The sequence below is a fragment of the Papaver somniferum genome, unplaced genomic scaffold (assembly GCF_003573695.1).
Source record: "Papaver somniferum cultivar HN1 unplaced genomic scaffold, ASM357369v1 unplaced-scaffold_131, whole genome shotgun sequence".
NCBI classification, from domain to species: Eukaryota; Viridiplantae; Streptophyta; class Magnoliopsida; order Ranunculales; family Papaveraceae; genus Papaver; species Papaver somniferum.
This window is the reverse complement of record NW_020622270.1, coordinates 3384108-3397507: the sequence shown is the minus strand read 5'-3', so window position 1 is coordinate 3397507 and position 13400 is coordinate 3384108. Positions and strand designations below refer to the sequence as shown.

The 13400-nt window shown below is 37.3% G+C and overlaps 1 long non-coding RNA gene across 3 annotated transcripts; it reads right to left on the bottom strand.

Moving 5' to 3' along the window:
- Positions 1-287: 287 nt before the first annotated feature.
- LOC113332372 lies at positions 288-4822 on the bottom strand. Of its 3 annotated transcripts, none has more exons than XR_003351463.1 (5): positions 4008-4822; positions 3756-3907; positions 3099-3647; positions 2844-2949; positions 288-1048 (listed from the first exon to the last, which is right to left on the bottom strand). It is a non-coding gene; the product is annotated as an uncharacterized LOC113332372 (long non-coding RNA). The 3 variants fall into 3 exon arrangements; XR_003351464.1 differs by lacking the exon at positions 288-1048 and adding an exon at positions 1199-1813; XR_003351465.1 differs by lacking the exon at positions 3099-3647.
- Positions 4823-13400: the final 8578 nt, after the last annotated feature.

Genomic DNA, 13400 nt, shown 5'->3' with positions numbered 1-13400 from the left:
CAAAACCACTATTCAAAAAAAAAAAAAAAAAGAACCAGTACCTCTACTTCCCACCACCATTGTCCACCACCACCACCTCCCACCACAAAAACCGTGGCCAAAAACCGCCGCCGACAACCGCCACCACTTTCCTCCACCACCGCGGACAACCATCACCATGCACCAACAACACCGCACCAACTACCACCACTGACAACCACCACCATTTCCGACCACCAGCCACCATCGCAACCAACCACCACCACTACCCACCTCCACCGCCACGTCCACCGCCAACCACCACCACTTTCCTCTTACCAACCACCGTCGTTGTCACCACCACTTTCATCCACCACCGCCAACAACCATCGGCTCCGTCACCGCCACCAGCACCACCATGTGAAGTCAACTTGCTGAAGTTGTCTCCAAATCTGAGACAACTAGCTCAAGTTGTTTTGAAAGTGGAGGCAACTAGCATAAGTTGTCTCCAATAAACATGGTAGAAGTCAACTAAGTTAAGTTGTCTCCGAATCTAAGGCAACTAGCTCAAGTTGTCTTCGAAAGTGAAAGCAACCAACCCAAATTATCTCCATATCTAGCAAAAGTTGTCTCCAAATATGGAGGCAACTAGCAAAAGTTGCCTCCAAAAAGAAAAATTATATACAAATGAGTGAATCTCCACCGCTGTTGTCACAACCACTTTCATCCACCACCGCCAACAACCATCGCCGCCGTCACTACCACCATCACCACCATGTAAAGTCAACTTGCCGAAGTTATCTAAAATCTGAGGCAACTAGCTCAAGTTGTTTTGAAAGTGGAGGCAACTAGCACAAGTTGTCTCCAATAAAAGGACAGAAGTCAACTAAGTTCAAGTTGTCTCCAAATATGGAGGCAACTAGCAAAAGTTGTCTCCAAATATGCACTAGCTGTAAATATCAAAAAGAGCCTTCTTATGAGGGAGGAGAGACTCATAGTGTTCATCACCCCTGAGCATCACTCTCAGCACCAACCACTTCTCACTTCCTTTAACATCCTTGTCTTCTCCTCGGCATCATCAATTCCTAATCTGCACCAAATCATCCACCAAAACCTTGAATATCAACATGTTCCATCCATTCAAATAAACAGCTCCAATACCTCATTGAGCCAACCCTAACTGCAATTCCAACACCATTTTATGTATGGATACGAAAAGAATTACTGGTATGGATTTAACAAAACAAAATCAGGATTAAAAACAAATATACATCTAGCTACTGAACTAGTTTTGAAATGAAAATACTCAACTTGGAGGTCCTGGACATTTCCTACCAAAAGAAAAAATGTTCCATCATTTACAGAGAAATATTAGCACTTGGGTTCAAAACCAAAACCAAAAGACAATGAGTGGAGTGGCCCTCATGCTTATATTGAGAAGTGGAAGTGAGCAATGTGAGTAAGATGGGACAAAGACTTTCCTTAGTCTCCACTAAGGACGGTTTGTACCAGAATATGAAAAGCTTTTACTATTTAGTAATGAGAGATTAAGAAGTGTGAACCCGGAAGATGAAATCTTAGCATCCTGCATTATCACATTGGCTCTCCCTCCAGGAACAGCCAGAGACCTGCCCTTTAACCTGTGGAACTACTATATTACAATCACTAATTGTCTGGATTTCTGTTAAATCCATACTAGAACCCTACAGCTTCTGCTGGGTTTTAGACCTGTGGTAAAACCAGCACCCATCTTAACATTGTCAGTTAAACACAAGTCTCGAGAAGAGGATGCCAATAGCCCAACCCATAAAGACCTTATTCACTTGCGTAAGATGCATCCACCAGCCAACAATTTCTACGTATTTTCAGATCATACAAAAATATTAATCCAATCTTTCTAGGGATCACAGAACCAGGATTCTACCCAACTTAAAAATTTATCACGAACATTAGAACAAGGAATATTAAGAGCAAACCACAAATCTTTCGTAAAAGAACAATTCACAAATAAATGCAACCTAGATCTAAGGCAGAGTTTGTTATACAGACTACAATTAAATCTATATGGCCCAGAAAAGCATAAGTTTTAGCTCTAAAAAGGAGGATATCAACCACCATTTTCCAGAAAAACAAACTTAACTCCGGGGGTACATTATTCTTCCAAACTTTGTTCCTTTATTTTACAATCTGTTGTATCCTTATCCCTGAAAACCAAATTATAAGCAGATCGACATGGTTGTAAATTCTGTGTCAGTTCAACTAATTGTATCCTGGCTAGTTAAATTGACAAATTGATTTTAGTCTCCTAATTGTGTTTTCAGCAAAAAGTTTTTTTTAACCTATTACCATCCAATTTTCATCTTGTCCTATAAGATCTCTAACTTCATGGTTGAGACTAATTGGGACAACCATCGTTTAAAGGTAACCCATTTGTCAGACACCTCGATGCTAGGCATGTTACTATATATGTTAGCCTGCAGCAAAGTCAAATTATATGCCTACATAACACTGACACATGATGTGAACTAACAGTAATGAAGAAAAATCTTTAAAACTGAAAACCTCTAGAAGTTACAATATGATGGTGGTAGGTGGAAGTTACTACAGCTACAATAACACGAGATAGATGTTACCTATGAACGAAAAATTTCCCTGTATGTCCTAATTTCTCTCTAAGCAACTGTAAATTTCGTCAACAGGGTTCCTAAGAAAATACAAACCCTATTAACATCCCACAAAAACAAATGTACACACAGAAATAGAGATCCTGCAACTTTATTATTTTTTTAAGAGAATAGAAAGCTTGCCCGCGGTGCTAATCAAAACACAATATAAAAAACAAACAAAAAATGAACATCAAGAGATTAAAAGAATCACGAACCAACCTCCAAAAGCAAGCAAGACCATCAGGATCATTTTGGCCCCTTTCAAATGTATCAAAGCCCTCTTGCAAAAGTTATGTCTTCATCATAAGCCTCTCCAATCCCTTCCCTGCAAATTCGATAAAATTTGCATATATATCCTTAACCTCAAGTACGAAAACAAAGAAACTATTTTATGTTGTTACTCAAACTTCAGTCAAAGCCGTGTTCCTCTCCGTAATAAGAACACTAGAGGTAAGTTTCTAATGTGCCACTCACACGTTTTGGCTAGAATGTGATTCTACTTCCGCCATTGTTGCAACTATGGGGAGATGCAGTGTTCCTTGGCAATTAAGAGTTTCCTGGAAATGACACAGTATCCAGTGGAAAGATCTACTTAAAACAGGCACCACACAGGAAAAGTCCAATGTAGACATACATACGTGTATTCCGACATCCTCTGTGAAGACTTCAGGCCTCTCTCCCTTAATAATTTGGCACTTTTCTCCAAACCTTGAATCATGCAACCACCAAACGGCTCACCATAGACCCGAAAAACAGAAAAAGACAGAACTGAAATGGAAAGCTCCCCATTCAGTAAAAAAGTCAGGAGTCATACAAAATCCAGGAGACAGGAGTGACTACTTATCACAACATCCCATTAAGAATCTAGACATCTCGTACTGTATCATTATTGCCTACACCCTAATTTTTCAGTTTCAAGCTTCCAACCTTATGAAACCTAGTACTACGCTTTCTTCCTCGAGCTGATGTAGCCTCAAACGTAGAAACACCGCAAAACCTATTATTGTGCTTTCACTTAATCACCTATGTTTTTGACAACCGATTTCCACATCTATTTAATGACAAGATGCAGGGAAACAATGAAATGAAATTTTCAAAAAAGGAAATGAAATACTAAAAGATAGAACAAACCTGTTTCCGGAACATGGTTTGCAAAAAGCATGATGAAACCACTGAATCACTTTATTCTCTCTGAAACTTGCCAACACAGTACAAAATAGATTTTCACCTTATAGAGTTTTACCACCACTTGCTTCATCTCCAGAGGTTGAATTACTAACTGCCTGTAACATAAAACTCCAATTTAGTACGAACTTTGAAGATTTGATTTGGTCATGAACATGAAACAAAAGATGTGAAAGCGAAAGAGGCTGAGGACCCAACCCAAGCAATGATTTGGTCGCTTGTGCACCAACAGTCATATCTGGAAGCTACAAGCAGCAGCAGCAAAAGAAACAAGAAGGAACCCTGTTACGGTATTGCTAACCATTTTGCACATATTCTTTCACTTCTTCTGTCTTGTAAACCGCTTCAACCGATTCAGTTCCCATATTCTTTCTCTACCCTATACAACTCTGTTTGATATGCTCTCACTTGCCACCAGTGTCTTTTATTGGAGGAGGAACAAGCATTTATAAAAGCGGCAAGAGCTAGTTCTGACTGAAACCCAAATCAGTCAGAAATAGAACCCATTGAAGAAACAACAAAATCATCGAAATCCCCCAAATCATAAAACCCCCTAAATACATAAAAGCCAAAACCACTTATATTGGTTCTGTACAATAATTAAACCATTAGGGTTTTGAAAAGCTTGGCTTGAACCGATTCGTTAAAAGGAATCAATCAACAAATCACACAACAATTAAAAAAAATAGAATCAATCATAACCTGATTATAGTGTTTTGTCCATGTAATGCTTCCACAGTAAAGAACCCAATCACACCCCAATTAGTAAAAATTAGAGGATTTTGAAGCAAAATCAATCAAAAAACCCCTTTCATAAAGTAACCGGTCTTCTTGATTTGATTCCATTGAAGAGGAACCCATCAACAAATGTAGTCTAATTAGATGAACAAAACGCAATAGAGACTAGGAAATAACACTTAACAGAACAAAAAATAAAAAATGATACCTCTAAGGTAATACCACCATTGAATCCAGAGATTAAAGTGGAAAAATCAAGATTTATGAAAATATTGTATTACACACATTATCAGATTTTAAGAGAGAGAAAAAACAGTGGGAGCCAAACACGTCCCGGGTTGCCCACTGTACCCGACTTTACAGCACAATACATAAGCAGTGTAAACCGAGTGTCAGTTTTATATAGAGCTATTTATACTAGTACAAGCATGACTGTCGCCAAAGTTGAGTGGAAAATGAAAATCAAACTGGAAGTCCCTGTGGCTCGCTGTTGATAACATGGTCATCACGGTTGGTTAAACCCCGAATGATGCCCAGAAAACGCTCTTTGATCAAACGCAAATTGGGTTGAATCTGTTGAATAATAACAGCAACGCGTTCATAGAAATAACAAAGTAGAAGATAAATGAATACAATGGGGTAAACCAACCAATACACCGGCCGGGGAAGAAGAAGTGAGAAAAAAACCGACATAATCAGCCAGCCGAGCAGAATATGCAGCATCATATGCCTGATTGTGACATTTCTTGGAGACGCAGTATACACGAAGAAGGAGGTGAGAAGAGCTAAGATGGATAACCCCATCAAAATGGGATGAGTTTCGAATGGGGTTACTGTTTTGTTTTGGAACTTCAACATTACAAGGTTTATCACCGCAGACATACACCACTTGAAGTGGAGATTCGGCACGCATCGGAGTTGACGATGGTGCCGGCGACTCCCACGCCTCGATAGAGGTCGTCGATTCTGATACATGATCTGCATTGTAATTTTTTGAAGAATAGAATCCTGCAATTGTATTAGTGTTTCGAGCTTGATAGAGTTTAAGAAAAGCGTGTCTATTTTTTATTTTTGGAGGAAAGTTCTACTAATAATGCCAAGTCCTAGCTATTTATATAGGATTCGATTGACGTCAGAATATTAAACTGTATGGGACAGTAGTGAGTGCCCAAATAATGCCAAGTCCTAGCTACAAAAACTACCAAATACTTCCTTTTTGCTGGGAAGAAATTTTCATAGCCAAGTTTAGTTCGCAATACCACCAGTTATTATTTAAATAATTATAAGCTGTGTCATTCAGTTTACCCCAAATAATTTCAAGCCGTGGGTACAAAAACATCCAACTATTCAGGTACAATTTCTACCTTTGATGTGCAACTGTTCTTTTGTCTTTAAAGTTTGAGATTCCCTATTTGTTTTTGAATATGTGAATGGATGTTGCTGTGGTGGATAGGACGATGTTGATGTTTTGCAGAAAGTGGTGGGAAAACTCGTTGGTTAGACTTATAAAAATTGATTTTAGATCTAATTTTTAAAACTAAAAATATCAAAACCTGGACAAAAACTGTTAACCCAACTATGTTCCAATTTTCAAAGTGATTTAATTCAATAATTATAATATGCAATTCATACACTCAATTGAATTAGTTCTAAAATATTGCAATAAGTAGATTTTCAGAATCGCTAAACATATATCATCAATTGAAATCACAATTGCTTAACAAAAATTATTAAATAAATTTCTAACCAAAGCAAATAATCATAACAAATTAAATAATTAAGAAATACAAATTCTTTTTATTGGGAAAATAGCTTCATCTGTCGCCTCAGCAATGGAGTTTAGCTCCTGACGTTGCAAACATGTTCAAAATAAGTATTTATGGCACAAAGTCTTTACATATGATGAAAAAAGGAAAATAAATAAAAAATCGGGATTTTGCAATGTTTATAAGCGTTGCAACCCAGTGCTATAGAGGGGACTGTCGTACAAACAACGGTCGTCAAATAGAGAAAAGACCACGGTTTTTTAAAGACCGTCTTTGACTAGGGATGGCCATTTGACCCACCCAAACCCATCCCCGTGGGTACCCGTCCCGTTTGGGTAGGATTTTATCCCCACAAATGGAGATGGGATCGGGTACGGGTAATACCCGAAAACTAAGATACGGGGATGGAGTGGGGATGGGATTCAAGGTTCCCGCCCCATACCAGCCCCGTATCTTTCACAAGTTAGGGGTTTAGACTTTTATGCAACAATGTGTATAATTTTTATACTTCCACCACTTAGTCGAGCTTTCTTTCATTTATCATATTCTCGATCATTCTTGTACATTCATCACTTTCGTTCTTTTTTTTTGTGATCAAACAATTCTCTAAAAGTTAAAATAGAGAAAATGAAGCAGATAATGAAATGGTTAACGTGGACGAAGATAGAACGGGACAGGAAAAAACAGAAAAACTAATAAGTCATTAACAGATTCTTTTGTTCACTTTAAGATAAATTACTGAATTTAAGATTCCAGAATGCGTCGTTCTTACGTTATTAGTTTTGTTTGAATCATATTTAAGTTTTGATTATAATCAAATTTATGTATTAACTCAGTGTTACGGGTAACCCATGGGAAACCCGCCCCATATGGGTATTCCCCATACCTGCCCCGCCCCAATTCATATGAATAACGGGGCGGTGATGGGTATTTTTTTTACGAACGGGGCAGTGACTGGGATTGACACTACACGCCCCATACCCGCCCCATGACCATCCCTATCTTTGACAGATAAATATTTTTTGTGTTTGACGAGCAGCAATAACTCTCTGCAATTCTCAATTTCTCTCTCTATGTTCTCTCAAAACTCTTTGTGAACCCTCTAATCACCTCCAACACCCTTTATATACTCGACATTGTTGAAAATACTCCACAATAACTCCAAAATAATCCGCAATCACTTCTTTATCTTATTTCCAAGTTACGGGAATAATTTTCAGTTTTATCTTCTTCACGTGTCTGTAGCTGTCAAACTTCGTCCCAACTCGATGAATACACAAAAGTATCAAACACTTTGCAGCCACACGTCATACACTAAATAACTCGGGAAAGAGTAAAGAAATCCCGAGAAAATCTTCACCCCTTTTTTACTTCCAATCCACGTAACATTCCTATTTTCTCCATTTCAAAAGATTTATCATCCCTGTTTTGATATAACTGGCTGGTATAAATTCATTTGAGCGATTAGATCTCATTAAAACTCTTCAAAAATCCAAGCAGAAAAATATGCAGTTAAAAATTGTCTGAATTCTACGCTTTCCCGCTAAATTTTATGGAAAAAGATGGGTTGCCATCTATCTAGTTCCGGTGTCCCTTTAGTATTGGATAGGGGCCAGTCCAAAATAGGAGTCCTTTTAGCACTTGTCATTGGGTGCCTTTAGTAAATTTTCGAGACGATTTTTTAAAAATATTTCTTTCTCAAAAATACTTGCAAACACATAAAACACCATATATAATAAGTACAAAATCAAGTACTAACAATACAGAAAATTAAGAACAATTCGGACACAAAAACATGTTTATTAAATACCTCCAATCTTATTATTTGCTAATCCTCGAGAAAATCCAATTTAGAAGATAAAAATCATAATTCATTGTCACAGACATCACGATTGCACTTAGTGTGTGCAGCAAGCTTTTGAACCCCTTAATGACCCTAATCCCCGAATATTATATGCATTATACTTTTGATACATGATCTGCATTATACTTCTTCGAAGAATAAATTCCTAAAAATGCTATTTGCTTGATAGAGTTTCATAAAAGTATATGTATTTTTATTTTAATCTTTGAGGAAGATCCTACTAGGCTACTAAGAGCAACTGCAGTGGTGCGAGTATAACCAAAGACTAAAAAAAAGACCAAATTTGAGTTTAGTCTGTCGTGTGACGTAGTGGTGGGAGACTAAATTTGGTCGAGGCGTGCAGTATACGTTCGCCTGGTGTGGGGCGTGCAGTATACGTTCGCCGGGGAGATTCAACAAAAAATTAAAAAAAATAAAAAATAAATTGGGGCGGAGGTATAAAGCCCGCCCCATGAAATTTTAAGTTTGAAAAGAGTGGGGCGGAGGTATAAGCCCGCCCCACACTAAAGAAATAAAAAAAAATAGGGCGTGCACTATACGTTCGCCTGGTGTGGGGCGTGCAGTATACGTTCGCCTGATGTGGGGCGTGCAGTATACGTTCGCTGGTGGTGGAGCATGGATTATATCAACGCTCGACTATATTTGGGTTTGGTCTTGGTCGGTGACCAAATTTAGTCTGGGCTTTAGTCGTTGATCAAAATTTGATCGATAGTACGTTCCACTACATCTGTCCAAAAGACCAAATATTTGGGTTTAGTCGTCCACTGCAGTTGCTCTAAGTTATTATATAGGATTCAATTGAACTCTGAATATTAAATTGTATTGCACAGTATCCTCCCCAACAATGCCATGTCCTAGTTACAAAAACTACCAAATACTTAATTTCTTCCGTAGGAATTGTCCATAGCCAGTTCAGAAGACAAATACCACCAGTTATCAAATAATTATAAGTTGTGTCATCCAGTTGACCCCGAATAACTTCCAGTCGTGGGTACAAAAACATCCGGCTATTGATACAAACTATACCTTTGATATACAGTTGTTCATTTGTATTTAAAGTTCAGACTTTTTGTTTTCGAATATGTGAATGGATATCACTGTGGTGGATACGGTGTCATGCACTTCGGTTCTACGGTGATAAAATTGGATCATGAACAGTTGTCCAATTTAATGATCCTTGACAATATTTATATAGAGTTTATATATGAAAATGTGGGGTATTAACAAGGTAGAGATAAAAATTATAGTCTTCAGAAACTTTAGGCATTTAACTTTAAGTATATATTTAGACAATCGACCAATACCTGGGCTTCCACCAAATCACTTGGCGAAAAAATAAGAGTACTGTTTTTGATATAACAGATCATGGCATCAAGCATATAATAATGAAATCATAAAATTTGCTAGAATTTATAGACATAACTTTTAGGAGAATCCAATTGTGAATCCTACGGTTTTACCAAATATTCAATATGTTACTAGCACAGTATGTGACCCCCAATTCTATTACGTCCCTCACCGTATTCATAATGGGGCATTTCTTGTTGAGGATGCATTTTCAACACAATCAAGATGTGTTGGGTGAACAATGTCTTGCTCACCACAGGTGATTGAAACAAACTTTTCCGTATCTATGGATTTTTCACCATATATAGTTTTGGGCTTATTTCATTTCTTCTTCCACTAAATTTGTGTTTCACTTTTAGATTATCATGAAAGATATCACTTTTAGACCCGTTCATATCTATATCCATTTTCCCCAAGAAATTCTTAACTTCCAAAATCATGGATTTTTCCTTTTCCATAGTCATGGAATTTTCTGGGAGATCATTCCTTTTGGCACTCAATGGATTATTATCTTTCTTTGGTACACACCATCTAAGCCACTCCAGCACCACGCATCTCCAAGAACTAAACCAAGCCGGATTTTTTCTTAAGGATCCTTCTTCAAGAAATACTCGAAAAAAAAGAGAGGCAAAATGTGAGTGAAATAATATGATTCGACACATGGCAAAATGCAAGAACCAAAGAAACTTAGCAATATAGGATTAGCCACACCTTATCTAGCCTTAGGCTTAGTTTCTAAGCTAGGGACCAAAACGTAATTTCCACTTCTCACTACCCTGGTACTTAAAGAAAGAAATTAGGAGAGAAAAAGTCAGAGAAAGATAGACTTTATCTTCTTATCTTGTTCTTCCTCTACCCACTTAGAACAAGAGCTTCAATCTCTACTTATCAATGGAGTCTCAATTTAACACAAATACTCATAGTGAAATCGGTGGATGTAGATCTCATTATAGATCGAACCACGTAAGATCCAGTGTCAATCTTTATATTATGCCACTTATATTTTAAATTTTATGATGAATGATGTTAGATATAGGACTGGTTTTTCGGGTGTAGTTGTAGGATCTCCTGCACCTACAAATCCAGTGATGCAGCAACTTAAGAAGAGAGTATAGTTGGAGCTAGAACTTTTTTATTATTATTATTTATTTATTTTTGAGTTTTTTGCAGTTATGAACTTTTGATGTTTAAATTTTGCTTTTGTTATTAAGGAAAAACTAGTCTCTTTGCAATTTAGTGGCCCTGGTAACGTGTATTGGAATTGGAATGTATTTAAAATTTAGTATAAAATTTCACGACAGGTTCAGAAAAATTTACATGTCGGTATGTGAAATGGACAAAAAAAATAAAATTGTGTTATACTGTACCGAATAAGTTTAATGGTTTCATCGGTTTTAAGTCCCGAAAAACAGAGTATTTCGGATTTTTTTAATCAATAATCATACTGAACCAGTGAAGCACGGACACACCGGTATTGGGGCAGTGTTCGGGTCAGACGCACGATGGACGCACGACGCACGTGGGACACCGACATGACACACGTGAAGACTATACTCCATTTTAGTAGTTTGGCAATCTAGTGTGTCAAGGAAATCAGTATAATAGTTAATTTTTCAATATGTGAGCTAATCTAACGGCATAAAATTGAGTTTTTTCATGTATTTGCATGATTGATGTATTTGATATACTATAACACTACGATCTTAATATATAAAAACCATTTTATTGATGTCGATATAGACGTGTCCGTGTCCTGATGATTTTGAATTTACATCGATCCCTGTGTCCGTGTCGTGTCGTGTCCGTGTTACGTATCAGTATCCGTGCTTCCCAGTACTGAACCAAATCACGTGCAGCCTTGCCAATTTGCAGAGGGAAGTTAAAAACCATACAAAATACCTCCCCAATAAATTGGGACCACCATCCACAATCCCAAACTTCTATAAGTTATGATTTTTTTATTGGCTTAAAAAAGTACAATAATTAGGTATATGTTTTTTTTTCTAATCCTCATATTGTTTTATTAAAGGCATTAAAAGCCAAGATGGATAACACCATCAAAATGGGATGAGTTTCGAATGGGGTTACTGTTTTGTTTTGGAACTCCAACATTACAAGGTTTATCACCACAGACATACACCAGTTGAAGTGGAGATTCGACACGCATCGGAGTTGACGATGGTGCTGGCGACTCCCACGCCTTGACAGAGTTCTTCGATTCTGATACATGATCTGCATTGTACTTCTTTGAAGAATAGAATCCTGCAATTCTATTAGTTTTTCGAGCTTGATAGAGTTTAAGAAAAGCGTGTCTAATTTTTATTTTTGGAGGAAAATTCTACTAAGTTATATATAGGATTCAAGGGTGGAGTATTGATAGAAGACAATACCACCAGTTATTTTAATAATTATAAGCTGTGTCATTCAAATGACCCCAATAGTTTCAAGTAGTGGGTACAAAAACATCCAACTATTCAGGTACAATTTGTATCTTTGATGTGCAACTGTTCTTTTGTATTTAAAGTTTGAGATTTCCTATTTGTTTTTGAATATGTGAATGGATGTTAATGTGGTGGATAGGACGATGTTGATGTTTTGCACAAAGTGGTAAGAAAGTTCCTTGATTATACTTATAAAAATTGATTTTAGATCTAACTTTTAAAACTAAAAATACCAAAACTTGAACAAAAACTGCTAAGGCTAAGATTCCACTATTTTCCAATTTTTAAAGTGATTTAAATCAACAATTATAATTATGCAATTCATACATTCAATTGAATTAGTTCTAAAATATTGCAATAAGTATATTTTCTAACGAAAACAAATATAATATTGCAACAAGTAAATATTGCTGAGCATATACCATCAATAAAAATTATGTTAAGATTTGCGAGCATCCAACTCAAAACCAATTGACAATGAACGGAGCGGCCCTTCCATCTTATATTTAAGTTCACTACTGGGAAACTAGCGATGTGGTGGGACTGTCGTCCTTTCACACCATCCCTCACGTGTAAGGCCAGTCATTCGGCCTAACACGTGGACCTACGTAAGTGTGGGTCACGGGTGTAAAGGTGACATTCCGTCATGGTATACCCCACGTACAGGTGATACGAGTGACCAGTCATTCGGTCATGGGTGTACAGGAGATATTCGGTCACGGTGGCCAAAATCGAGCCTACACCTTCGCGTACGGGCCTCTGATACCATGTTAAAGTCTGAAGGGATCCAACTCAAAAATAATTGACAGTGAGTAGAGTGGACCTTCCATATAATATTTAAGTTAAATTTGCGGAATCTAGCAATGTGGAACTATTGTCCTTTCAGACGCATTCTCAAGTGTGAGGCCAGTCATTCGGTAACATGTGTTTATGTGACTAAATTGGTACACATCGACCGCTCGGCCTACACCCGGTGTACAGCAGGTCTGGGTCGGGGGCTAGGCTCTGATACCATGTTAAATTATGTGGGCATCCAACTCAAAACCAATTGGCAATGAGTGGAGCAGGCCTTCCATATTATATTTAAGTTCATTATGCGGAAACTAGCGATGCGAGACTATTTTCCTTTCGCAAATCACAATTGCGAACAAAAAACATTAAATAAATTTCTAACCAAAACAAATAATCATAACAAACTAAATAATTAATGAAAACGCGGGGGTACAACAACCACCCAACTATTTCGTTCGACAATATGTTTGGAAAAACTCTAATATATATAATTCTTTAAAGAACCAAGTTACTGAGCTCAATCAGGAAAGATATCAAAGAGATTTATCTCTTTCACAACACAATCAATAACTCAAACAGATAGAAATCCACGAACCTGATTGTTATGAAAATAACTTGGATGGTACCAAAGACCAATATCCAA